This window comes from Papio anubis, chromosome 12 (genome assembly GCF_008728515.1).
Source record: "Papio anubis isolate 15944 chromosome 12, Panubis1.0, whole genome shotgun sequence".
NCBI lineage: Eukaryota > Metazoa > Chordata > Mammalia > Primates > Cercopithecidae > Papio > Papio anubis.
In genome coordinates this window covers 118,018,484-118,044,121 of record NC_044987.1, presented here as the reverse complement: position 1 = coordinate 118,044,121, position 25,638 = coordinate 118,018,484, and the positions used below count along the sequence as shown (strand labels likewise).

At 52.1% G+C, this 25,638-nt stretch overlaps 1 protein-coding gene across 5 annotated transcripts in view; it reads left to right on the top strand.

The window, feature by feature from the left end:
• Positions 1 to 938: 938 nt before the first annotated feature.
• CPT1A (carnitine palmitoyltransferase 1A) overlaps positions 939 to 25,638 on the top strand; it is an 81,767-nt gene continuing 57,067 nt past the window's right edge. Inside the window, exons 1-2 of one of the 5 annotated variants that reach the window (XM_031653782.1) lie at positions 12,669 to 13,432; positions 18,467 to 18,645. The gene's annotated coding sequence lies outside the window, so the exon portion shown is untranslated. Of the gene's footprint in view, positions 1,191 to 3,393; positions 3,554 to 12,668; positions 13,433 to 18,133; positions 18,646 to 25,638 lie in introns of those variants that run through there. The other 4 variants (XM_031653784.1, XM_031653780.1, XM_031653783.1 and 1 more) reach the window with 4 other exon arrangements.

The following is a 25,638-nucleotide window of genomic DNA, read 5'->3' as shown; positions in this document are numbered from 1 at the left end:
GATAGTATGGTCATATTTTTTAGTTAAGAATATTTATCTTTTAGAAGTTTGTACTCAAGAATTTGAGGGCCGGGCGCAGTGGCTCACACCTGTAATCCCAGCACTTTGGGAGGCTGAGGCGGATGGATCACCTGAGATCAGGAGTTGGAGACCAGCCTGGTTAACATGGTGAAACCCTGTCTCTACTAAAAATACAAAAATTACTGGGCATGGTGATGCACGTCTGTAATCTCAGCTACTCAGGAGGCTGAGGTATGAGAATCGCTTGAGCCCTGGAGGCAGAGGTTGCAGTGAGGTGAGATTGCGCCACTGCACTCCAGCTTGGGGGACAGAACAATACTCCATCTCAAAAAACAAAAAACAAACAAACAAAAAAGGAATTTGTGGACATAACGGTAGGATTTCTGAATTTGCTTTAAAATAAACAGTAGGACTGGGCAGGAGTGGGTAGGAACACAAGCATATACCTTGGCCCTAGCTCAGTAACTGTTGAACTTGAGTTTTGGTTGTACGGGCCTTTATTATACTGTTCTGGTTAATTTTTTTCAAAGGTTTGGATTTTTCAAAATATTAGCCAGGCATGGCGGGACTTGCCTGTGGTCCCAGCTACTGAGGAAGCTGGGGTGAGAGGATTGCTTGAGCCTGGGATGTCAACGCTGCAGTGAGCTGTCATTTTGCTACTGCCCTCCAGCCTGGGCAACAGAGAAAGATCCTGTTTCAAAAATGAATGAATGAATGAACAAAAAGGTTTGGATTTTTCCATAAAAAAGTATTTTTTAGAGTAAAAAGAGAAATCTTAGCGATAAATAAAAACATTACCTGCATTAAAAAGAAAAGTTTTCTTGTAGCTATGGTAGGCAACTGCTACAGTATTCAAACTGGGGCAGAATTTGTAAAACAAACAAACAAAAAAACCCAAAAAACACAAGGCTTGAGAAAGATTATTCTAGTTTCGGAGGCAAGCATGGAGATGTTTTTTGGCCCCAGGGAACTGAGGCTCAGGCCCGGAGCTCCCCGGGGAGCCTGGTTCTCTGGTTCTTTATTAATAGACTCAGCTTCGCTGCCGGGGGAGCCGCCGACCGGGGGAGGACAGCTGCCGCGTGGTCGGCGGGAGGGGAATGAGGCCTCCCCAGTGTGGCTGCAGTCGCAGGCTCCTTGCCGCCGCCGAGAGCACGGCCTCCATGGCACAGGTGAGCGTGGCGCCTCGACGCCCCCACAGACCGGGTACCTGTCCCTGCCCCGCCCGGCCTGCAGGTGGCACCGAGGCGGGGCGCAGGGAAGGGCGCACTGTCAAGGCCGAAGAGCCCTGGGAACAGACAGGGCGCGGGGCCAATCCCAGCTGGGCGCGCACCGGGGCGCTGAGCGAGGGAGGAAGTGACCTTGGAGCCGGGACCTGTAGGCGACTGAGGTTCCAGGGAAAGGAGGGAAGGGCATTTGAGGTGAGAATGACAGTCCAGCTTCTGTAGCGCAAACCGCGAAGGCCCACGCGCAAGGAGAGCCCCACGCGCAAGAACCGCCAGGGCCCGTGGGGTGCAGCCGCGCGTCGGGAACGTGTGCCCTGGCGCAGCCCCCCTGCCTTTTGGGGCGGTGAAATCTGCGGGGGTCGAGTGCCCGGGCTCACTTGTGGTCCAGACTAGAGCCAGCAGGGGGACAAACCCCCAACTTCTAACCTCAAAGAAACGCAAATTAAAAGGAGAGATGAGAGGTTCTTCCCTCCTTCACCCCTCCTTTTAGGATTGGCAAAGATTAAAATAATCCCTAATCGGAGACAGGGACCCGCTTGCACGCGCGGGTGGTAGTGGAAGTTGGTAAGCTTTTCGGCATGGTAGCTTGGCCTGTGGCATCAAAATGTTGCATGTGCCTGGTTGCGTCCCCTCCAGGGATCTATCCTACAGGAGAACCAGGAGCTCCAAGAGGTACATCGACGGCCAACGCAGCTTTTATTTATACCTGCAATGGTGGGGTCGGGGGCCGGGAGGAGGGCTTAATTGTCCACTGGGGGCCGCGTAAATGGATCACAGCATCGTAAAAGGAAATCTTACGCAGCCTTGGGAAGGCCGGCGTTCATCTCCGTCCCCCCACAGAGAACTATGTCCACGACTGAAGCCAAGCGAAAACAAAACAGCTTACAGACAGCTTGCTTCCTAGCCTTCCTTTAAAACAGTGAGCCTGAGAACCGCAGGGAGAGTTAACTGCAGCGGTGGTGGGGGGCGGGATCAAAGGAGAACTTTCATTTTCTCTTCTAAATTATTCTGCGGTAACAGGCAAATAATACAGAAAGAAGGATGGTTGCTAACATGGATTTTTCATAACTAGAAGTAGTCGACCTTAAAAAGAGCCGGGTTCATAAAAAATGGTTTAAAAGAGTCTTTGTTCATAAAATCGGTGCACTTATGGAGCACCTGCTGTATGCAGAGCTGCCAGCTCGCGCCTGGAAGCATTGCGGGTAAAGATAGAGGAGGGGTGGCTCCCGGGCAGGAAGAGCCCCTTGGCCCTCCTGTTATGCTTGGGGCCCCTCTCCCTCCCCGTCAACCCCCCGGGTCCCCTGCAGCTGCGCTCGCCCTAGACTCCTGGGACGGGTGGATGTTCAGTTCCCGCTCCCGGCCCCTCTCCCGAGCTCCAGCACAAGGGTCTCTCGGTCACTCTGCCCTGGACTCCAGCTACTCCTCTCCCGGCACCTATTATGTTCTTGACGTTGGAAGAATTATTTTAGTAAATCTCACCAAAGCCCAGTAAGGAAGGCATTTATATCCTAGCTAGATGAGGAGGAGCCACGCTGCCTCCGGATCGCTCGTGGTATAAGGTCTGATTTGGGGCATGGGCTGTGGAGTCAGATCTGGACCCACTGTCCGGTCTATCATTCCCCCTGCTTTTTTTTTTTTAGAGACGGGGGTCTCCCTACGTTGCCCAGGCTGGCCTTGAACTCCTGGCTTCAAGCGATCTTCCCGCCTCAGCCTCCAGAGTAGCTGGGATTATAGGCGCGCGCCACCACTCCCGGTGGATCGGTTGCTCCTCAGCTCAGTGACGTTGGACAACTTATTTCCTGGCCCGCCACCCTTGTCTGCATAAAGGAGTCGGGGGTGAATACCATCAAGGGGTGCCTGGAGCATTACACGGGGCAATGCCGATAAGTCGCGAGCATGAGCCAGGCACATAGCCAAGCATTTTATGCGCACGGCCTCCACGAGATGACTCATTTTACGGATGAGGAAACTGAGGCTCGGAGGGTGAGGAATTTCGTCCTAGACCCCATTCCGGCAGAGGTCGAGGACGCGAGCACCCGCGGGAGCCTCAGTTTCCCTCCCCTTCTCGCCCCGTGGACGCCCCGCCCCGCCCAGGCCCCGGGTCCGCCCTCCGCGCGCCGGGAGTCCCCCGCCCGCCGGCGCCGCAGCCGGACCCGCCTCAGCCAATCCGCTGCCGCCGGCGTCGGGTGCGCTCGGCTTCACCCGCGGCCCTCCTTCTCCGGAGCCCGCTCGCCGCTCGCTCACTCAGCCGCCGCTGCCGCCGCTGCCACCGCCGCCGCTGCCGCTGCCGCACCTCCGTCGCTGACTCGGTGAGGCCCGGCCGCGCGCGGTGGGGAGGGTGACGGAGCGGCCCTGCGGGCTGCGGGGGCCGGGCACGGGCGGCGCGCTGGGCTGCCGGGAACCGGACCTGGTGGGGGACCCCGCCGGAACCGGGACGCCGAGAGGAACCCCGGTATTCCCCCCGGACGGCGGGGTTGTGGAGATCCTGAACCCGGAGAGGGGCCGGGGCTCCCCATGTCCCGCAGGGGATTGGGTCTGGGGGCCTGCCGGGGGTCGGTCCGTCAGCCGGCGGGTCCGGTGCGGCCGTGGGAGGGATGCTCGGCCCTCCGGACTTGGCTGGAGGCCTCCGGCCCGGGGCCAACAGGGCCACCGGCTCCCTTGTCTCCCACTCCTTAATCTGCCCCGGACTGGATTGAGTCTGAGGGTCTGACCGGGGGTCGGTCTGCCTGCGGGTGGCCGCGGGAGGGATGCTGGACGCCCTGGATGCTTTCCAGGATGCCTTTGCCCGGGGCCAGTAGGGCCTCCGGCTCCTGTCCCTGCCCATCCCACCCGGCTCCGGAGAGGATTGGGTCTGAGGGTCCGCCCGTGGATCGGTCACCTGCGAGCAGGTGCAGTGCGGCTGAGGGAGGGATGCTTGGCCCTCGGGATTCGGCAGAACGCCGCTGACCCCATCCCAGCGCCGGTCTCCCCGGTCCCCCTCCCCAAGCCCGCCCTCGCAGTGCAGCCGTCGGGACACGCCCTTGGCGCAGGGACTCCAGGCGCGGTCCGAGCGCTGCGGTGAGCAGGCTGAGGGTGCCGGGCCCCGTGCCTGCTTGGGAGCGCTCCGCAGCCTCTCCCGTGCAACGCTGGGTCAAGGGCAGGTGGGCGCGGAGCGCGTGCCCAAGGTCGTGCCGGGCCGGGAGCTGCGGGGCCGCTGGAGGGTGGGGGTGTCACGTGGCCGGGCCCTGGCGAACTTGGCCAGGGAGCCTGACGGTGCGGTCAGGGCCACGCGGGGCAGCCCCTTCTTGGAGCCACCGCCGCGGCCAGCCAACAGCCGGCTTCTTTCGCTTTGTCAGGAAAGGCCGTGGGTCAGCGTCTTCATAATGTAAATCCGCCCTTGGCTTTCCTTAAAGCCGCAGGACTCAAAGACGAGGGCTGATCTTACTTAAAAAAAAGAAAAAAGAAAAAAAGAAAACAACTCAGAGAGTTAAAATCCCAGCTAACTACCAGGTTAAATACGTAACAGAGTTAATATTCCCAACTCAGCATAGGCTTTCGGTTCCTCTCGGCTCCGTGTGTTATAAAATATTTAAGAACAGATTTTAGTAGGAAGCCGGTAACTTTGTAAGTTACCGAATAAAATGAAAATCGGTTTTACCTTTTGCAACGGTGTATTTTGTTACACCATTTTCTTCCACAGGTGTCCGGTTTCTGGTCATTCCAGATATGCAAGCATGTTTATTTCCTTCTAAGCCACACACCAAGTGAATAAAAAGTGGCTGAGCCCTGGTCTTTTATTTATGCCAGGAAGCACCCCCACCCCCGGGCCTTTCCAAATTCTTTAAGGCGACTCTAACCGAGTAAACGTAGCAATTAAATTGAGGACATTAGTGTCGCTGAGGATGCACACCGCTGAGGCCAGCGAGCATCCAGCTGTCATTTGGTCTGGGGATTCTTTGGGTTGATTTTGCCTCAATACCAAGAACCTGTGGACTGCTTTTCGCATGTAAATTACTGGTTTCCTTCCTGTGAAGCATTGCTGCCTCGACCGTGCACTTGAACTCTATCTTAACAGTTGGAATCAAACAGTAAAAAGGGCCAGGTTTGGGAGTGCACACACTTTGTTTCAAAGTGGCAGAAATTAGCATCATGCACAGGCCAAAATAACGTTTCGAGTTGGTACTAAACACAAGCCGCCTACCCTGGGACAGAGAATTAAACTGGGTTCCTTCCGATGCTGCTGCGGCTGCTGTGTTTGGCCCCAGCCTCGGACCAGTGGTCACCGAGCGGTCAAGCTGGGCCTCCGGGGAGTCCTGGAACGAGGGCCTGCCCTTACCCAACCCTGGCCCCGCGTGCCCATTCATAAAAACACTGTCAGTTTTCACTGGGGCTTCACAGTGAGCCCCTTTTAGACGCGCCCTGGGCTCTTGAGCGCGGTGCCTGCGTTTCTGGCTCGTTGGATGCAGCATCTGTCATCAGAAGCACTGAGCACCGAGCTGTCCCCAAAGTTGGGCACCGCAGGGCTCGACCTTTCCACGGAGAGGTGCGTTGCATTTCTCCCGCTGTCGCTGGGGTGGCCACAGGGACGCGCGCCAGCTCGCTCCGGAAGGTCTCTGTGGGCACGGCGGGTGGAACAGGATCCGAGCGCCTGGGACGCGCCAGCCCGGGGGCGGGGCTGCTGCTGACCTTTCCCCTACTTTTCTCAGCCGTCACGTGACGCCCGCCCGGGGCTTGGGGGAAGGGGCGGGGCGCGAAGCCGCAGTTGCTGGCGGTGCCCTTCCGAGGACGCGTTCCAAGCAAGCAATTAAACTTGCTGCCCGAAATCTAAAGGCGCAGGGGCGGTGGCAGCGGCGGCGGGAGGCGGAAACCGGCGCCTGCGCTGGCCAAGGGCTGCTTCTGCACTTTGATCGTTTGCATTTTTCCCTTTGTTGGAAAAAATGTTTAGTCACTCTGCATGGTTATTGTTGGCAGGCCAGAGTTCTGTTGCTGGTGGAAACCTGAACTTGAAGTCCGGAAGAATTGGTGTTTTGAGAATTAAAATGGCTGTTCGAGATTGTTTGTGTTGGAGAGATTCTCTCCAACACACTTTAAAGAGGCCTCAATTGTCTTCTGCCAGTCTTGAGCTTTTCTTGTGAAGACTTTTTTTGTTGTTGTTTTTACAAATAAGCGATATAAGCACACGATGCAAAGTTAAAGAGGCACGAATGGGCCTGGACTCGTGGCTCACGTCTGTAATCTCACTGCTTTGGGAAGCCAAGGTGGGAGGATTGCTTTGAGGCCAGGAATGACCAACCCGGGCAACAGAGCCAGACCCCTGTCTCTACAAACAATTAGTAAGGCCTGGTGGAGTGCATCTGTGGTCCCAGCTACTCAGGAGGCTGAGGTAGGAGGATGGCTTCAGCCCAGGAGGTGGAGACTGCAGTGAACTATGATTGCACCACTGCACTCCAGTCTGGGTGACAGAGCCAGATCCTGTCTCTATTTTTTTTTTTTAAAGGTACAGATACAGAGTAGAGTTCTCACTTGGTTCCCCTCTCCAGATGCCACCACTATTAACAGTTTCTTTGACGACATGTACAGGATATGTTTTTTAAACAAATTGATTGCTTAACACAAGTAAGGACTTTTTTCTGCTTGCTAGCTTCAAATATTTGTTACCTTGTGTAAATTTCAACTTTTACCTCGTTCAAATGTCGGGTGAAGGTTGGATCCCCAGCAGGCCTGGGCTGAGGCCAGCTGCCTATTTGGGTAACTTGATAGCCTCAGAAGTGTCTGTCTGCCTTTGCCTTTTTTTTGGTGAGGATTGTTCTTGGGTCCAGGAACATCTTTGCAAGTTAACAATGAAAGAAATGATGCTGCTGAGTGAGGCGTGCCTCTCCAGGGTGGGCAGGAGGATCACGGTCACCTTGGAGGGTTGGGCAGTAGGGTGGGTACCGCTCTGCTTCCTGAGGGATATAGCTTAGGCGTTGGATATTAAGTTCTTTAGGTTAAGAAAGGAAGGCTTCATACTCCTGATGCTGGTGGTTTGTGGTACCCAGCCCAAGAGCCGGAGAGCCAGCCTGCATTCTTCGTGTTCCCTAAGTCCCCACATGCGGCCGGGGCTAAGTGCTGCTACTTCTTCCTAACTCGCCCTTACACTCACCTTCCTCATTATTTCAGTGGCCCAGAGCAGACATTCAGATATGTGTTGAAGGAATGGCAGAACATTTGAGACATCCTTTCTTTTCCTTTTTTCTTCTTTAGTGACAAGGTCTTGCCCTGTTGTCCAGGCTGGAGTGCCGTGGCACAATCATAGTGCACTCCTGGCCTCAAGCGATCCTCCCACTTCAGCCTCCCAAAGCACTGGGATTAGAGGCATAAGCCCCCTCACCCTGTCCGAGGCACCCTTTTTCCACTCTGGATTGCCACAACCTCCTGACGAAGGGCACTGTTACTTCTGTTTCTGTTATGGGAAGTTCCTGTGAGGGAGGCAGGGAGTAGAGGAGCATTTGGGTCCCCCCTCAATGCACCTTCCTTCCTTCACGCTGCTACTGTGGCTGAGAACGTCTGGACCCGAGACCACGTCCCTATTCTCTCCCCGCAGCAAGCTGCTAGCTCTCTGTAGTGACGTCTGCTTTGCCCACCAGCCCTGGCTCACTCTGGGGGTCCTGTGGTCATCGAGTCACATTGAGTCACCACAGAGAGCGTTCCTAACGCTGTATTCTGACGCCCTGGTGAGGAGTAAACTTAATAACCTTGAAGAAACCATCAGCCGAGCGCGGTGTACTTCTCCCAGCACTTCAGGAGGCCACGACGGGTGGATCACGAGGTCAGGAGATCGAGACCAGCCTGGCCAACATAGTGAAACCTCGTCTCTACTAAAATACAAAAAATTAGCGGGGCATGGTGGCGCACGCCTGTAGTCCCAGCTACTTGGGAGGCTGAGGCAGGCGAATCGCTTAAACCTGGGAGGCGGAGGTTGCAGTGAGCCGAGATCACAATCACGCCACTGCACTCCAGCCTGGTTGACAGAGCAAGACTCTGTCTCAAAAAAAAAAAAAAAAAAAAGAAAGAAAGAAACTGTCATATGCTATCACTGAAATTTGGCTTTTTATCAAATGATTCTTCATTTATAAAAGCATTTATCCCTGATTTGCCAACTGTCATTTCCTCCGGTACCCTGAAAAAGATTTAACACGTGAAGGTTTGCTTTCCTTTTTCTTTCTTTCCTCCCTCTCTTCCTTTCTCCCTTCCTCCCTCCTTCCCTCCCTCCCTCCCCTCCTTCCTTCCCTCCCTTTCTTTTCTTGGATATTTGGTTTCATTTTTCTTTCTCTCTTTTCTTTTCTTTTCTTTTTTTTTTTCTTTTCTTTCTTTTGAGGAAGTCTCACTCTGTTGCCTAGGCTGGAGTGCAGTGGTGTGGTCTCAGCTCGCTGCAGCCTCTGCCTTCTGGGTTCAAGCGATTCTCCTGCCTCAGCCTCCCGAGTAGCTGGGACTACAGGTGTGTGCTACCATGCCCAGCTAATTTTTGTATTTTTAGTAGAGACGAGGTTTCACCGTGTTGACCAAGCTGGTCTTGAACTCCTGACCTCAGGTGATCTGCCTGCCTCGGCCTCCCGAAGTGCTGGTATTACAGGCATGAGCCACCGTGCCCGGACTTTTTTTTTTTTTTCAGAGACAGGATCTTGCTTTGTTGCCCAAGCTGGAGTACAGTGCCGTGGTGCCATCATGGTTCAACATAATCTCCATTTGGGCTCAAGGGATCCTCCTTCTTCAGCCTCTTGCACAGCTAGGACCACAGGCACATGCCACCACACCTGGCTAATTTTTTATATTTTTTGTAGAGACAGGCCTCACTATGCTGTCCAGGCTGGTCTTGAACTCCTGGCCTTAAGTGACCCTTTTACCTTGGCCTCCCAAAGCGTTGGGATTCCAGGCATGAGCCACCATGCCGGGCTTCCTGGTTTCTTTATACTTCTTCACATACACACAGTGGCTAAGATCACATTTGTCTGTATTTATCTAACCATTACTTATTGATGTGGTGCACTATAAGGTCTGAATTTGAATTGGCTTAATTTTTTTTTTTGAGATGGAGTCTCGCCCTGTCGCCCGGGCTGGAGTGCAGTGGCGCAGTCACGACTCACTGCAGCCTCCACCTCCTGGATTCAAGCAGTTCTCCTGCTTCAGCCTCCCGAGTAGCTGGGATTACAGGCATGCACCACCAAGCCTAGCTAGTTTTTATTTTTTAGTAGAGACGGAGTTTCATCATGTTGGCCAGGCTGGTCTCAAACTCCTGACCTCAAGTGATCCACCCGGAATTGGCTTAATTTTTACAGTACCTGGTAAGACAGAGTCTTGCTCTGTCATCCAGGCTAGAGTTCAGTGGCATGATCATAGCTCACTGTAACTTCAAACTCCTGGGCTTGAGCGATACTCCCGAGTAGTTGGGACGACAGGCATGCACTACCCACACTTGACTAATTTATGTATGTTTTGTAGAGATGGGGTCTTGCTACATTGCCCAGACTGGTCTCAAATACCTGGGCTCAAGCGAACTTCCTGCCTCCGCCTGCCAAAGTGTTGGGATTACAGGCATGAGCCACCATACCCAGTCCAGAATTCCTTTGATTTTATTATTTTTGTTTTTTGAGATGAAGTCTCACTCTGTCACCTAGGCTGGAGTGCAGTGGCATGATCTCGGCTCACCACAAACTCTACCTCCCGGGTTCAAGCGATTCTCCTGCCTCAGCCTCCCGAGTAGCTGGGATTACAGACACCCACCACCACACCTGGCTAATTTTTGTATTTTTAGTAGAGATGAGGTTTTGCCATGTTGACCAGGCTGGTCTTGAACTCCTGACCTCAGGTGATCCACCTGCCTCAGCCTCCCAAAGTGCTGGGATTACAGGCGTGAGCCACCGTGCCCAGCCCAGAATTCATTTTATAACCTGACAACCCATTATATTGACCCCATAAATGTGAATAGTCCATTACGATAAACTTCAGTACAGGAAATTCACTGTGTGGCCAATTTAAATGATGTGAATATTGAATGATCAGTCATGAATTCAAGGTGCAACCTTTCATAATGAAAGCTCCAGGCTGGGTGTGGTGGAGCACACCTGTAGTCCCAGCTTAGGCTGAGGCAAGAGGCTCTCTTGAGCCAGGAGTTCAGAACAAGACTCTATCTTATAAAAATAAATAAATAAATAATGAAAATTCCTTCACCTTTCCTGTACATGAAACTCTCTAAAAAACATAAGGTGAGTCTCACATTCTCACTTCTAAGGTGCTTCCATCGGGTTTGGGAAACAATTTCATTCTTTTTTTTTTTTTTTTCTTTTTTGAGGTGGAGTTTCGCTCTTGTTTCCCAGGCTGGAGTGCAGTGGTGCGACCTTGGCTTACTACAACCTCCACCTCCCAGGTTCAAGCAATTCTCCTGCTACAGGCGCCCACCACCACACCCAGCTAATGTTTTGTAATTTTAGTAGAGATGAGGTTTCACCATGTTGGCCTGGCTGCTTTTGAACTCCTGACCTTAGGTGATCCACCCGCCTCGGCCTCCCAAAGTGCTGGGATTACAGGCATGAGCCAACACACCCAGCTGACTTTGGGAAATAACTTCTATTTGTGTGTATACACATTTACTGGAAAAGTACAGGGGCACCATTACAGATATGCATATCTGCAATTGAATAACGAGGTGGCTCACACCGTGCGGAGAGCATGCACCCACGCTTGCCCAGTGAAGAGGAGCTGCTGCTTTTCTTCCTTCCCATTATTGCTAATGTTTGCCTGCACCTCAGTTCAGAAGAGCCACGAACTTTACTGCACGTGCGTGCTAGTTTTAGGGAAACCCCTGGGCTGCTGATGTCCTTCCAGAGCCTTCCTGGTACTTCCCTTGAAGTTCTTTGGGCAGCAGGGAGGAGGCCAGGCCAGATTTTTGCCACCTTGGAAATCATGCATGTTGTGAAGGTGGTTTCCCCGGACTGGAGCCAGTCCCGGAGGCCCGCACTAGCTTTCTAGCCAAGCAGTACCTTCCCAGGCATTGGTCACCCAGGCATCCAAGAATGTGTTGTCGATGATAAGATAACTGCCCTGCCCTTCGCCAGAGACACTGCTTCCGACTCTGCCTACGATGCCTCCTCCAGTTTTTCCAGGAATGGGGCCCATGTCATCCAGCCTCACACTTTCTCTTTTCCTAGAGGCCCTGCCCGGTATTCCTGCTGAGCTAAGCTGTCGCTTCCCACGGCTAACCTTTTCTCGGAGGATTTCCAGCACAATGTTTTACCGCTGGAGGAGATGGGCAGCTGTTAGCTAGGTTTGAGCAGAAGGCAGCGCCTGCTCCTGTGTGCGTGGGCACTGTGCAGTGGGAAGACTGCAGCGTGTGGATAATTTTACAGTTGGCGCCGATGGTGTTTGTATTTACTGGAGTTTTATTGCTGGCTGCAATCTCATCATTTTGGTTACAACAGTGACCTAATTTTATATCTGTGTTGTAACTTTAGGAATCCTAAGTAGAACTTTTTGTGTAGTACCTACCACTTTGCTTTGGGATTTAAGAGTACAAGTTTTGGAGTTGGACCTGGGTTTTTTTTTTTTTTTTTTTTTTTTTTTGAGACAGAGTCTCACTCTGTCGCCCAGGCTGAGTGCAGCGGTGCAATCTCAGCTCACTGCAACCTCCACCTACCGGGTTCAAGAAATTCTCCTGTCTCAGCTTCCCTAGTATCTGGGACTACGGGCGCACACCACCATGCCCAGCTAATTTTTTGTATTTTTAGTAGAGACTGGGTTTCACCATATCGGTCAGACTGGTCTCGAACTCCTGACCTCAGGTGATCCATCTGCCTCAGCCTCCCAAAGTGCTGGGATTAGAGGCGTGAGCCACCACGACTGGCCTGGGCCTGGGCCTGGGTTTGATTTCCAGAGCTATGATTTGCTGGCTGTGACACTGGGCAAGTTTCTTGACATCTAAGCCCTGGTTTTCTCATTAGTACATGGAGGTAGCCCTACTACCCATTTCCTGGGGTGCTAGTGAGAATTAAATGATCTAATGCTAGTCAAATACATCAATATAAAAATGTATATGAGTCACATTGTCTAGCATATGCCAAAGGGTTTGGTAAAAGGAATGTTCTGAGTTGGGTGCAGTGGCTCAGGCCTGTAATCCCAGCACTTTAGGAGGCCGAGTTGGACGGATCGCTTGAGGTCAGGAGTTCGAGACCAGCCTGGTCAACATGGTAAAAGCCCATCTCTACTAAAAATACAAAATTAGCCAGGCGTGGTGGCGCATGCCTGTAATCCCAGCCACCTGGGAGGCTGAGGCAGGAGAATCACTTGAACCCAGGAGGCAGAAGTTGCTGTGAGCTGAGATCATGTCACTGCACTCCAGCCTGGGTGATGGAGCAAAACTTCGTCTCAAAAAAAAAAAAAAAAAAAAGAATGTTCTTTATCTTCATTATTAAGAGCACAAAAAGGAATCTGTATGTCTTCCCTACCTACCTTCCCACCCACCTATTAGTATCTCCATACCTGTTGATTGCAAGGCTATGTTGAAAGACTTCTGCCCCACTCATAAATTATTTACATATTTCAGTTGCTATAAAGACCATTTTCTTGGAAGTCTGTTATCACGCACCAAGTTTTCTTGTTTGTTTTATATTACAGAGGCAATTCCCGTATCTCCGTTTTCCTTGGGCGTGTTTTGAAACCTGGCAATGCACAGTGCATCACACTGACCTTTCACCTGCTTTCCTCGGCCACCTGCCTGTCTCAGCTCTGCAGGATTGGGGGTGCAGGGGTGGGGAGGTTTGCTCAAAGGGCATAAGGACCTGTGTCATGGGTGGCTTCTTGATTACGTGGCCAGTGTTAGGATTCATAGGCCAATGACTTCGAAAGAGGTGAAAGGTTTTGGTTAAAAGGAATTGATTAGGGAGAAAGAGAACAAAGTGAACACTTTCAAAAAACAAAGTAGCAGAGCTGTTTATTGGCCAAGGATTTGGGGAATATTGAGCAAAGTTGTTAAAATGAAGATAATCGTAACAAAATTGAAGATGTGTTATCACCAGCCCCCCTGATTGTTCATGTAGCATTCAGTGTTAGAGAAATGCCTGGAGTCTTCAGGATTCAGGATTCGATTCGGATGACACAAGGATTCACGTCCTTGAGAAGTGTATTTGGAAGACTGGACACGGAACTCACAAGTGAAGGTCGTTTGCCAGCCGGTGCAGGTGACATTGATAAATGTCTCTTGTGGAATTTCTTGGGGAGTTTGGATTCATGGGCTGCCCGCTAAAGTGCTGGGAGCTTTAAGCTAAGTATGAAGAAAGGAGAAAACAGAAATGGAAAAAGAGCTGAAGGCCTCCCAGCTGCGAGCCAGTTAGTGGCATAGGTCAAGGCCGGTGGGCCTGGCGGAGGGGCAGGTGACAGGGAGAGCTGAGCTTGGAAGGCGGTGGGAACAGCCACAGAATAGGTGAGCTGGAGACGGGACAGTGGATTTGTGACAGCTGTGATGAAGGGCTTGCAGCCTTGGTTGGGGCCTTTTATTCTGCATCTCTGTGTGGTTCCGAGAGCAGATTAGCATAAGGTGCTTAAGTGCTCTGGCACAGACCTCAGTGACGAGTCCCTTCATAGCCTCCAGGATGGCACGTGGCCTGGCTCCCATGCTTCACCTGGGAGTTGTTGAGCACCCAGTGTGCTCTGGGCAGGGAGGTCTGTGTGAGCTCCCAGCGGGTGGGCTCCAGGTGGGCGATCTCCACCCCGCACCTTCCAACCCCGCTCAGCCTCCCCGACTCCCCAACCGCACTCAGCCTTTCTCTTTTTTTGAGTCAGGGTCTCACTGTGTTGCCCAGGCTGGAGTGCAGTGGCACAATCTGGGCTTGCTGCAGCCTCGACCTCCCAGACTCAAGAAATCTTCCCATCTCAGCCCCCAGAATGGCTAGGACCACCGGTATGCGCCACCACGTCCAGCTAATTTTTTTTTTTTTTGAGACAGAGTCTCACTCTGTTGCCCAGACTGGAGTGCAGTGGCACGATCTCGGCTCACTGCAAGCTCCGCCTTCCCGGGTTTACGCCATTCTCCTGCCTCAGCCTCCCGACTAGCTGGGACTACAGGCGCCTGCCACCTCGCCCGGCTAGTTTTTTGTATTTTTTTAGTAGAGATGGGGTTTCACCATGTTAGCCAGGATGGTCTCGATCTCCTGACCTCGTGATCCGCCCGTCTCGGCCTCCCAAAGTGCTGGGATTACAGGCTTGAGCCACCGCGCCCAGCCCCAGCTAATTTTTTGTATTTTTGGCAGAGAAAGAGTTTTGCCATGTTGGTCAGCCTGGTCCTGAACTCCTGGACTCAAGCAATCTCCGTCTTGCCCTTCCAAAGTGCTGGGATTTCAGGCGTGAGCCACTGCGCCTGGCCTCCCACTCAGCCTTTCAGGGCTCACACCCACTTGGGGCAGAGGCACAGGCCAGGCCCTAGCCACCGTGCCAGCTTCTCAGAAGTGATTTCTGTCCTTGCAGTAAAAATAGACACATCCGCGGCCCCACCACAGTGCCGGACGACGTGGTGTCTTTGGCGTGGTGGAGGCCGCTGGGGTGTTGCCGCCGCCTCCGATTTACCCTATAGCAGTCCTGGGGGCACACAGCAAGGAGGGGTCTTAGGTCAGGAACAGCCCCCAAGGGTCCGCCTGTTTCACTTACCCAGAGCTGCCTCCTCCACGAGTCCGTTCCCAGGGCTAGTTTGGGATTCCTGTCCGAGGGCTCCATGATGATTTGAGGGAGCGAGTGAGTGACAGGGAAGAGGTTAAGTTCCCTTTTCATCCATCTGTATTTTTCTGCATTTTCTTATTTCTCCCTTTTAACTTTTCTTCCTCCTTCTCTTTTCTGCCTTATTTTCCAGTAAAAGTGTTCTCTCCTCTAGCCATCCTTGAACTTGGGGCGCAGGTGCACGCCCTGCCGTGCAGCTTGGATCTCAGTGGTCACACTGTGTAAACTTCGTTCCACGGGACACCACCTCTCCCCACCTGGGCTGTGATATGTCTCCGAGACCTGGGCATGGAAGAAAATCGCAGCAGGAGAGGGGCTGCAGATAGGCCAGCCCCTGGGGTGACATGGGTTAAAGAGCAGCTGGGCAGGTCTCTCTGGGAAGTCTCTGTATGGGGGTGGCTTGGAGAAAGGAGGGCTGGGCTGTAGAGCAGACGTGTTGCTGCTGGGACATGCGAGCCCGGGGACCTTCACATCAGCAGGTTCTGGGGACTGGAGTGAACAGCCCTAGTCCATCCCTACTCCTCCCCAGGCAGGGCAGGTGCCAGCGTTCTCAGTAAGAGAAACCCTGGGGAGGATGTGGGCATGTGGGCAGGTGGCAAGATTCATTGTCAGCTGTTGAAGTTTTGGCTGGTTGAGGATGTGCTTGGAAGGTCAGGTGCAGTGTGCTCAGGTTTAAGCTAAAGTCCCGGGGGGCTGGCTGACTCCCGGGGTGCAGGGGGAGCCACCTACTAGTTCAGAAGCCAGAGGGGCCCAAGGCAGCAGCAGATGGACCGGGGCCAGCTTGTGTGCCTGGCGGCCTCCCCCAGGAGGAAGAAGGAGCAGGAAGTGGGGCCAGCCCACAGAGACTAACGGTTTAGTTGTACACCGTGAGTGGGACGTGGCAGGGCACCCACCAGCCCGAGGAGGCTGATGCCTGCTTGCCCACGCCTCAGGCCATGCCGTGCCCCTGCTGCCCTCCTCGCTACAGCCTCAGGAGGGCCGAAGGGGTGAGCAGAGAGGCTGCCTAGTGTCGGTGGCCTGGATCCAGACACAGGCCCGGCCGCCAGTTGGCCTGAGGGCCCTTCCTCCCAGTATGCTAGAGCTCCCAGCCACAGTGCCCAACCTGGCAGGGCATGCCCAGGACTCCAGGGAAGTCTTCCAGGAAGGGGAGATGTAACACATGGGTGCCCTGGCTTCCTGCCCTCGATGAAAGTTGCTGGGGAGGAGAAGACGCAGTGAGTCTGGTGAGGGACTCCCACGCAGGTGGGAGGTGGAGGGCCCTGACCCAGGCCTGGCTGTAGCGGACAGGTGGCCCATTCTGGACACACAGAAGTGGAAGGAACACAGGCTGCAAAGTGGTGGAGTGTGCTTCCGCTCCAAGAAGCCCCTGGCTGGGGCCGATGTGGCAGCGTTGGCGAAGTGGGCAGGGCGCTCAGACGCCCTGGAAAAGCTGACTTGGGAGACACAGGGAGATGGGGTGTCAAGCAGCAGGTGGGACTTCGGCGAGGGCAAAGAGGACAGGATGACCACGTCAAGAAGGAGCTGGACCTTTGGTAGAGCAGGCAGGGCAGGGCAGGCATGAGGAAGGCTGCCCCAGAGGCCAGGGGTGCCCACGAACACCATGCTCTTTTTCTACCCCCATTAAAATACGATGCTGCAACATGGACAAGGCCACTGTCTGCTGCTTTGTTTGCAACAGTGAAAAAGTGAACAGAGAAGTTCCCTGAACCCCAGCAGGGACACAGGAGCAGACTGGTTCCCGCCAGCAGAGGGGTGCAGGACAGCAGGGCCAGTGCTGCATGGGTGGGCATGGGGCAGCTTGGAATTCAGTGTGGACGAGAAGCAAGTTGCAGGAGTTTGCACAGAGCATTTGTGTGTGCCTCACACGTGTGTGGTGGTACTGTATGCACTTGTAGATACTCAAATATGTGGGGAAAGATGAGCCCCGCATTCTGGGGACAGGGAGAGGAGGTTGTATCTATTGCATCTTAGAAATTTTTGCAGGGCTGGGCGCCTGTAATCTCAGCAGTTTGGGAGGCCAAGGAGGGAGGACTGCTTGAGTCCAGGAGTTGAAGACCAGCCTGGGCAACATAGTGAGATCCTGTCTCTACAAAAACAGAAATAAACAAACAAACTGGTGTCAGGGGTAGGTTGGGGAGGACATTCTAAATCAATACAGCAAAATGTTAAATTTGTTCATTCCGGGAGGGTACACAGGTGTTATTCTCTGCTTGCCTGCGTGTTTGCAGTATCTTGTGATTTAAAGCATTTAAGACAGAAAGCAGTCTTGCTGTATAATATAGTAAAGTTCACTGGGGCTTGTGTGTGTGTGTGTGTGTGTGTGTGTATGTGTGCGCGCGCGCGTGTGTGTGTGTTTGTTTTGAGACAAGATCTCGTTCTGTTGCCCAGGCTGGAATGCAGTGGTGTGATCATGGCTCACTGTAGCCTCAACCTTCCAGGCTTAGGTGAGCCTCGCCCTTCAGCCTCCCAAGTAGCTGGGACTACAGGTGCTCACCACCACCCCTGGTTTATTTTTGTATTTTTAGTAGAGATGAGGTTTTGCCATGTTGCTCAGGCTGGTCTCAAACTCCTGGGCTCAAGCGATCTGCCCGCCTTGGCCTTCCAAAGTTTTTGTGAGGCTTATCTGAGGTCCAGGAACTTGTCAGTGACTGGCCTTCTTCACCCCCTCCTCATCCCCACTCCTTCTCCCTGAGCACCAAGCGCTTGGAAGAGCTCTGCGGCCCTGGCCCTGGGCTTGTTGTCCGCCCATCCCAGGCTCAGCTGCTCACCTGCCTCAGCTGGCTGCTCTGTTTCCAGGAAGGTGAGGTGAGCCACCTGTGGTCCCAGTCCTGTTTATGCCAGTGTGGTGAGGCCGCAGACCCGATTTACTTTGAGGGATCCCGTTTGCGCTAAGTATGTTATAGAAAGGCATGCTGAGGGCCAGAGTGGCTTGTTTTTTTTTTTTTTTATTTTGACAGCGTCTCACTCTCTCAACCAGGAGTGCATGGCCTGATCTCAGCTCACTGCAACCTCTGCCTCCCGGGTTCAAGCGATTCTCCTGCCTCAGCCTCCCAATTGGCTGGGAATACAGGCACGCACCACCGGATCTGGCTAATTTTTGTATTTTTAGTAGTGACAGGGTTTCACCATGTTGGTCAGGCTGGTCTTGAACTCCTGACCTCCAGTGACCCTCCCGCCTTGGCTTCCCAAAGTGCTGGGATTACAGGCCCAAGCCACCGCACCTGGCCTCAGGTTGACTTTCAGTGCAGCGGTACGTCAAGGCAGGAAACGTGCTGACCACTCTCAGACTCTGGTCTGGTACCCTCTACCCTCCAGGGCCAGGGAGGGAAGGGGGGTGTGGTGTGAATGGCTTTATCTGGTTATCATTCTTCAGAGTTCCTCAGTTTTAGAGACGTTAGGAACCCTCTGCCCCACGTCTGGAGTGAGTGAGGCTGGCCCAGGAGCTGGGTGGCTCTCACCGGGGTCGGTTGGCCTCCGTGAAGCCACGGTGGCTGTGTCTTCTGCAGTCCCCCAGCTTTGTTTCCGGTGACTCAGAGGTGGGAGAAGCTGCCATTCTGCATCCATTCCCAGCTGCGTGAAAGCCAGGGAACAGGTGTGCCCTCTGTCTGGGGAGAGGTGAAGTCCCTGCATGGGGCGCTGCGTGGCCTCCTGCCTGAAGAGGAAGCACCTGGAAAAGACTGGCTCGGTGAGGCAGGGGGCGCAGGCGTTGGGGGGAGGTGGGCACTGGGGGAGGGGGGCACTGCGGGGAGGCCCTGCTTTTCCTTTTTCATCCTTTTTATTCCAGGGTCATAAAAACCGTGTTGGGTTGGGCAAGCAGGTGGTGATTGTTCAGCTATTTCCAGGTTGTGGGTAGTGGGGATGGAGTAAGGGGGCTTGGGCATGGCCACCTTTCCACACACTCTGGCCCTGGAAACCTTTGCTCCTCCTGATTTCATCTTCTCTGGCTCTGGATGGGTTATGCCATTTCTCTGCTGCCAGCCCTGTTGTATTGGGTGGGCTATGGGGTGAGAAGTGTGTGCCTCCCTTCCTGGGAGCTGGGCACCTGGGGCACTTGGAGTGTGTGAGGAGCTCTCCAAATGTGAGATTTTTGAGCTCCGATTGCAGTGGACAAGTGTTTCATTTCATTCAACACATTCTAAAACATCAGGAGATCTCGAACGTGCACAGAAGAGAGGCTTGCCTGCTGGGCTCGGGCGGCCGTGCCCTTCACCGGTTCTCACGCGTGGCTCCTTCATAGCCGTGCCTCCATTCATCCTACCCCAAGTGATTCTGAAGCAAGTCCCAGACATGATAAAAGATAAAATTAGGCTGGGCACAGTGGCTCACAGTACTCTGGGAGGCCAAGGTGGGCAGATCACCTGAGGTCAGGAGTTCAAGACCAGCCTGGCAACATGGTGAAACCTGGGCTCTATTAAAAATACAAAAATCAGCTGGGTGCAGTGTTGGGCGTCTGTAGTCTCAGCTACTGGGGAGGCTGAGGCAGGAGAATTGCTTGAACCCGGAAGGCAGAAGTTAAAGTGAGCCTAGATAGTGCTACTGCATTCCAGCCTGGGTGACAGAGCGAGACCTAAGAGTCTCAAAAAAAAAAAAAAAAAAAAAAGATAAAATTGCATGTATCATTATGTTAGTTCCTATCGATAAAAGATGGGAAAGTTTTTTAAAAACAACCACTGCCTGAGTGCCATGGCTCACACCCACAGTCTCGACTACTCAGGAGGCTGAGGCAGGAGGATTGCTTGAACCCAGAGCTGCAGTGAGCTGTGACTGTGCCACTGCACTCTAGCCTGGGCAGCAGAGCGAGACTCTGTCTCTTAAAAAACATAACCACAATATCTTGTAATACCTAAAAGATAATTAACAGAAATTCCTTAATGCCATGAGGTAACAGTTGTTTTGAATGAGTCTTTTTAAAGATTTAATTTAATTTTAGATTCGGGGGTACATATGCCTGTTTGTTACATGGTATTTTGCATACTGGTGGGTGTTGGGCTTCCAGTGTACCCAGAGTGCCCTCAATGAAAGGGAAGAGAGTGAACATTGTACCTGATAGGTAATTTTTCAACCCTTGCCCCGCTTCCTCCCTTCCGTTTTGGAATCCCCAATGTCGTTATTTCCATCTTTGTTTTTCTTTTTTTTTTGAAATAGAGTCTTGCTCTGTCACCCAGGCTGGAGTGTAGTGGCCCGATCTCAGCTCACTGCAACCTCCACCTCCCAGGTTCAAGCGATTCTCCTGCCTGAGCTTCCCAAGTAGCTGGGATTACAGATGCCTGCCACCACGCCGGGCTAATTTTTGGTATTGTTTGTTTGTTTTTGAGACGGAGTCTTGCTCTGTCCCCCAGGCTGGAGTGCAGTAGAGCGATCTCGGCTCACTGCAAGCTCTGCCTCCCAGGTTCATGCCATTCTCCTGCCTCAGCCTCCCGAGTAGCTCAAACTACAGGCACCCGCCAGCACGCCCGGCCAATTTTTTGTGTTTTTAGTAGAGACGGGGTTTCGCCGTGTTAGCCAGGATGGTCTCGATCTCCTGACCTCGATCTCCTGACCCGCCCATCTCGGCCTCCCAAAGTACTGGGATTACAGGCGTGAGCCACTGCGCCTGGCCAATTTTGGGCATTTTTAGTAGAGATGGGGTTTTACCATCTTGGCCAGGCTGGTCTCAAACTCCTGACCTCAGGTGATCCACCTGCCTTGGCCTCCCAAAGTGCTGGGATTACTGGCGTGAGTCATCGTAGCTGGCCTGTTACTTCCGTCTTTATGTCCATGGGTACCCATTGTTTAACTCCGACTTATAGGTGAGAACATGCAGTATTTGGTTTTCTGTTTCTGAGTGAGTTTGCTTAGGATAAAGGCTTCCAGTTGCATCCATATTACTGCAAGGGACATGATTTCTTTTTTTCTTTCCTTTTTTTTTTTTTTTGAGACAAAGTTTCGCTCTTGTTGCCCAGGCTGGAGTGCAATGGCGTGATCTCGGCTCACTACAACCTCTGCCTCCCGGGTTCAAGTGATTCTCCTGCCTCAGCCTCCCAAGTAGCTGGGATTACAGGCATGCACCACGACACCCGGCTAATTTTGTATTTTTTAGGAGAGATGGGGTTTCTCCATGTTGCTCAGGCTGGTCTCGAACTCCCTTCCTCAGATGATCCTCCCACCTCTGCCTCCCAAAGTGCTGGGATTACAGGCATGAGCCACCATGCCCGGCCAATTTCATTCTTTTTTATGGCTGCTGAATGAGTCCTTAATGTGACCAGAGCACTATGGTGTATAGGATATGGAAGAAAAGAATTACGTATCCACCCCCCACTGTTATGTATCTGAGGAGAGAATGGTTAGGTGCATAGACATTAAATAGACAATACTTCTTGAGACAGTATTTTTTGGTAGCAGCTTTACTGAGATATTCATATACCATAAAATTCACCCATCTAAAGTGTACACTTCGGTGAGTTTGTTTGGGTTTTTTTTGTTTTTTGTTTTTTTTTTAGACAGGGTTTTACTCTGTTGCTCAGGCTGAAATGCAGTGGTGCAGTCACGGCTCACTGCAGCTTTGACCTCCCAGGCTCAAGTGATTCTTCCACCTCAGCCTCCCTAGTAGCTGGGACTACAGGCACATATCACCGCACCCAGCTAATTTTTGTAGTTTTTGCAGAGACAGGGTTTCGCCATGATGCCCGGGCTTTCAGTGGTTTTTAGTATATTCACAGAGTTGTGCAACTATCACCACAATCAATTTTGGAATGTTTTCATCACCCTAAGAAGATGCCCCCCACTCCTTACCCATTACCTCCCTATCTTCCCATCTGCTCCAAGCCCCTGGCAACCACTAGTGTACTTTCTGTCTCTGTAGATTTGCCTGTTCCAGACATTTAGAATGAACAGAATGAGCAATATATGACCTTCTGTGTGACTTCTTTCACTCAGCATCATGTCTTCAGGGCCCATCCATGTTGCAGCAGGTGTCAGAGGTCCATTCCTTTTCATTGCTGAATACTATTCCACCATATGATTGGACATTATATTTATCCATTCATCAGCGGAACGTATTGCCACTTTTTGGCTATCATGAATAACGTGAGTGTTCGTGTGCAGGCTTTTGTATGGACATGTTTTCAGTTCTCTTGGGTATATATGTAGGAATGGAATTGCTGGGTCATATGGTAAGTCTATTGTTATGCAATTTTTTTTTTTTTAAAGACAGGATCTCCTCTGTTGCCCAGGCTGGAGTTCTGTGGTGCAATCACAGCTCACCGCAGCCTCCACCTCCTGGGCTCAAGCAATCCTCCTGCCTCAGCTTCCCAAGTTGCTAGGGTTACAGGGATGCACCACCATGCCTGGATAATTTCTTTGATTTTTAATAGAGATGAGGTCTTGCCTTGTTCCCCAGGCTGGTCTGGAACTCCTGAGCCAAAGCAGTCCTCCTGTCTTGGCCTCATGAAGTGCTGGGACTACAGGTGTGAGCCACTGCACCTGGCCTAATTTTTAATTTTTAAAATTTTTGTTTATTATATAGAGACGGGGTCTTGCCACATGGTGCAGGCTGGTCTGGAATTCCTGGCCTAAAGCACTCTTTCTGCTTTGGCCTCCCAAAGAGCTGGGATTGCACGTGTGAGCCACGGTGCCAGACCAGTAACTCTGTATTTAAGCTTTTGAGGAACGGACAGACTGTTTGCCAACATGGCTGCACCATTTGACCAGCCATCCATGAGAATTCTGGTTTCTCCACATCCTCACCAACACTTGATATCATCCATCTTTGTGGTACTAGCCGTCCTCCTGAGTGTGAAGTGGTGTCTTCCTGTGGTTTAGATCTGTACTCCCTATTGGCCACAGGAGGCAGTCTTACACTTACAGTGGCCTCCCCTTATCCTTGGGGGATACATTCCAAGACCCGTCATGGATGCCTTAATCTGTGGACGGTACCAAACCTATACAGTCAGCTTTGTATCCTCAGGTTCTGCTTCTGTGGATTTAGCCAACTAAGGATTGAAAATATTTGTAGAGAAAGAAGAAAGCTAGATAATAACAAAAAATAATACAAAACGTAAAAATACAGCATAACAACTGTTTACATAGCATTTACATTGTATTCATTATTGTAAGTAACCTAGAGATGATTTAAAGTGTACAGGAGGGTTGGGCGTGGTGGCTCACACCTGTAATCCCAGCACTTTGGGAGGCCGAGGTGGGTGGATCACCTGAAGTCAGGAGTTTGAGACCAGCCTGGCCAATGTGGTGAAACCAGGTCTCTACTCAAAATACAAAAATTAAGGCCGGGCGCGGTGACTCACACCTGTAATCCCAGCACTTTGGGAGGCTGAGGCGGGAGGATCACCTGAGGTCAGGAGTTCAAGACCAGCCTGGCCAATGTAGTGAAACCCTGTCTCTACTAAAAATACAAAAATTAGCCGGTCATGGTGGCGGGGGCCTGTAATCCCAGCTACTCAGGAGGCTGAGGCAGGAGAATCACTTGAACCCAGGAGGCAGAGGGTGCAGTGAGCCGAGACCATGCCATCGCACTCCAGCCTGGGCAACAAGAGCAAAACTCCATCTCAAAAATAATAAAATAAAATAAAAATACAAAAATTAGCCAGGCATGGTAGCACATGCCTGTAGTCCCTGCTACTCCAGAGGTTAAGGCAGAAGAATCGCTTGAACCCGGGAGGTGGAGGTTGCAGTGAGCTGACATCACACCACTGAACTCCAGCCTGGGGGACAGAGTGAGAGTGTCTCAAAAAAAAAAAAAAAAGTACACAGGAGAATGTGTGTAGGTTGTGTGCAAATACTACACTATTTTCTATAAGGGACTGCACACTCATAGATTTTGGTATCCATGGGGGTCCTGCAACTAGTTCCCCTTAGATTCCAGGAGACAGATGTATATACGAGGTTTTTCCTGTGTAGTAACAGACAGGGAGTGTTGGCAGCGTGGATAGCCTGGGTAAAGGGGTGATTCACATCCCTGGCAGGAGGGAGAGGAACGGTGGGAGCTTTCATCATACTGCTCAGAATGGTGCACAATCTAAAACTATGATTTTTTTTTTCTTTTTTGAGGTGGAGTCTCACTCTGTCCCCCAGGCTGCTGTGCAGTGGTACAATCTCAGCTCACTGCGACCTCTGCCTCCCGGGTTCAGGCAATTCTCCTGCCTCAGCTTCCCGAGTAGCTGGGATTACAGGCACGCACCACCACGCCCAGCTAATTTTTGTATTTTTAGTAAAGACGGTTTTGCCATGTTGGCCAGGCTGGCCTCGAACCCCTAACCTCAAGCAATCCACCTGCCTGGGCCTCCCAAAGTGCTGGAATTACAGGCATGAGCTACCGCGCCCAGCCTGGAGTTTTCCATCTAATATTTTCAGATGGTGGTTGACCATGGATAACTGAGACTTCAAAAAGCACAATCACCAGGCAGGGTGGCTCACGCCTATAATCCCAGTACTTTGGGAGGCTGAGACGGGTGGATCGCTTGAGTCCAGGAGTTTGAGACCAGTCTGGGCAGGGTGGTGAAACCCTGTCTCTACACAAAAATACATCAATTAGCTGAGCATGGTGGTGCATACCTGTAGTCCCAGCTCCTCAGGAGGCTGAGGTAGGAGGATCACCTGAGCTCGGGGAGTAGAGGCTGCAGTGAGCCATGATCATGCCACTGCACTCTAGCCTGGGCAATACAGCAAGACCCTGTCTCAAACAAACAACAAATAAACAAAGGTGCAAACTGTAGCTGAGCGGGAACTGCTGTAGGTGCGGCTATATCAGTGTTTTTAAACATAAGGCCACTGATCCAGGCCAGAACCCAGCGTGGGATTTGCGCTCATTAGATTTGCACAGGGAGCTCCTCTGGCCCTTGTTGAGTTCACTCTTTTCTGCTCATGACTCAAAGAGGGAGCGGCTGGGTCAGGACAGCCCATCTCAGCTCCTGCAGAAGCAGAAAAACAAATTGTGCACCTTAGGGGCAGTTAGGATTCTTAGGGTTACCCTGAATGAGTCAAAATAAACAAGTCCTTCGTTAAACTCAGATCGCTCTGCAAGGGCGTTTCCCTCCTGGAAAGGACACTGTAATTACCTCCAGTCTGACTCTTCCTATCAGAAGTTAGATTTCTGAGCAAGCGTCGGATACATACCTTTGGAGAGACTTGGCTACAGACGCTATATTTAATCCGCTGCCATGAATAATGCCTTTGTGTTCTGTATGAAGCCCAGGAGATCTTATCAGTCATGCAGAGGGGGCCAGCCAGTCACATCACTTTATTTGACACGGTGCATGCTTTGCAGAGTCCTCTTCTGGGATAACTGCCTCATGGTTACTGCCAAGGCTTTGATGGGGAAGGGGGCTAAGAGTTAACCTTGAGGCCGGGCGTGGTGGCTTACGGGGGTAATCGCAGCACTTTGGGAGGCCAAGGTGGGCGGATCATTTGAGCTCAGCAGTTTGGGATCAGCTTGGCCAACATGGGGAAACCCCATCTCCACTAAAAATAGAAAAAATTAGCCAGGCATGGGGGCAGGCGTTTGTAAGCCCAGCTACTCAGGAGGCCGAAGCATGAGAATCGCTTGAACCCAGGAGGCAGAGGTTGCAGTGAGCTGAGATGGTGCCACTGCACTGCAGCCTGGGCGACAGAGTAAGACTCCATCTCAAACAAAACAAAAAAAAAAAGTTAACCTTGAGACTCCAGGGGAGTCTTACAGCTGCTT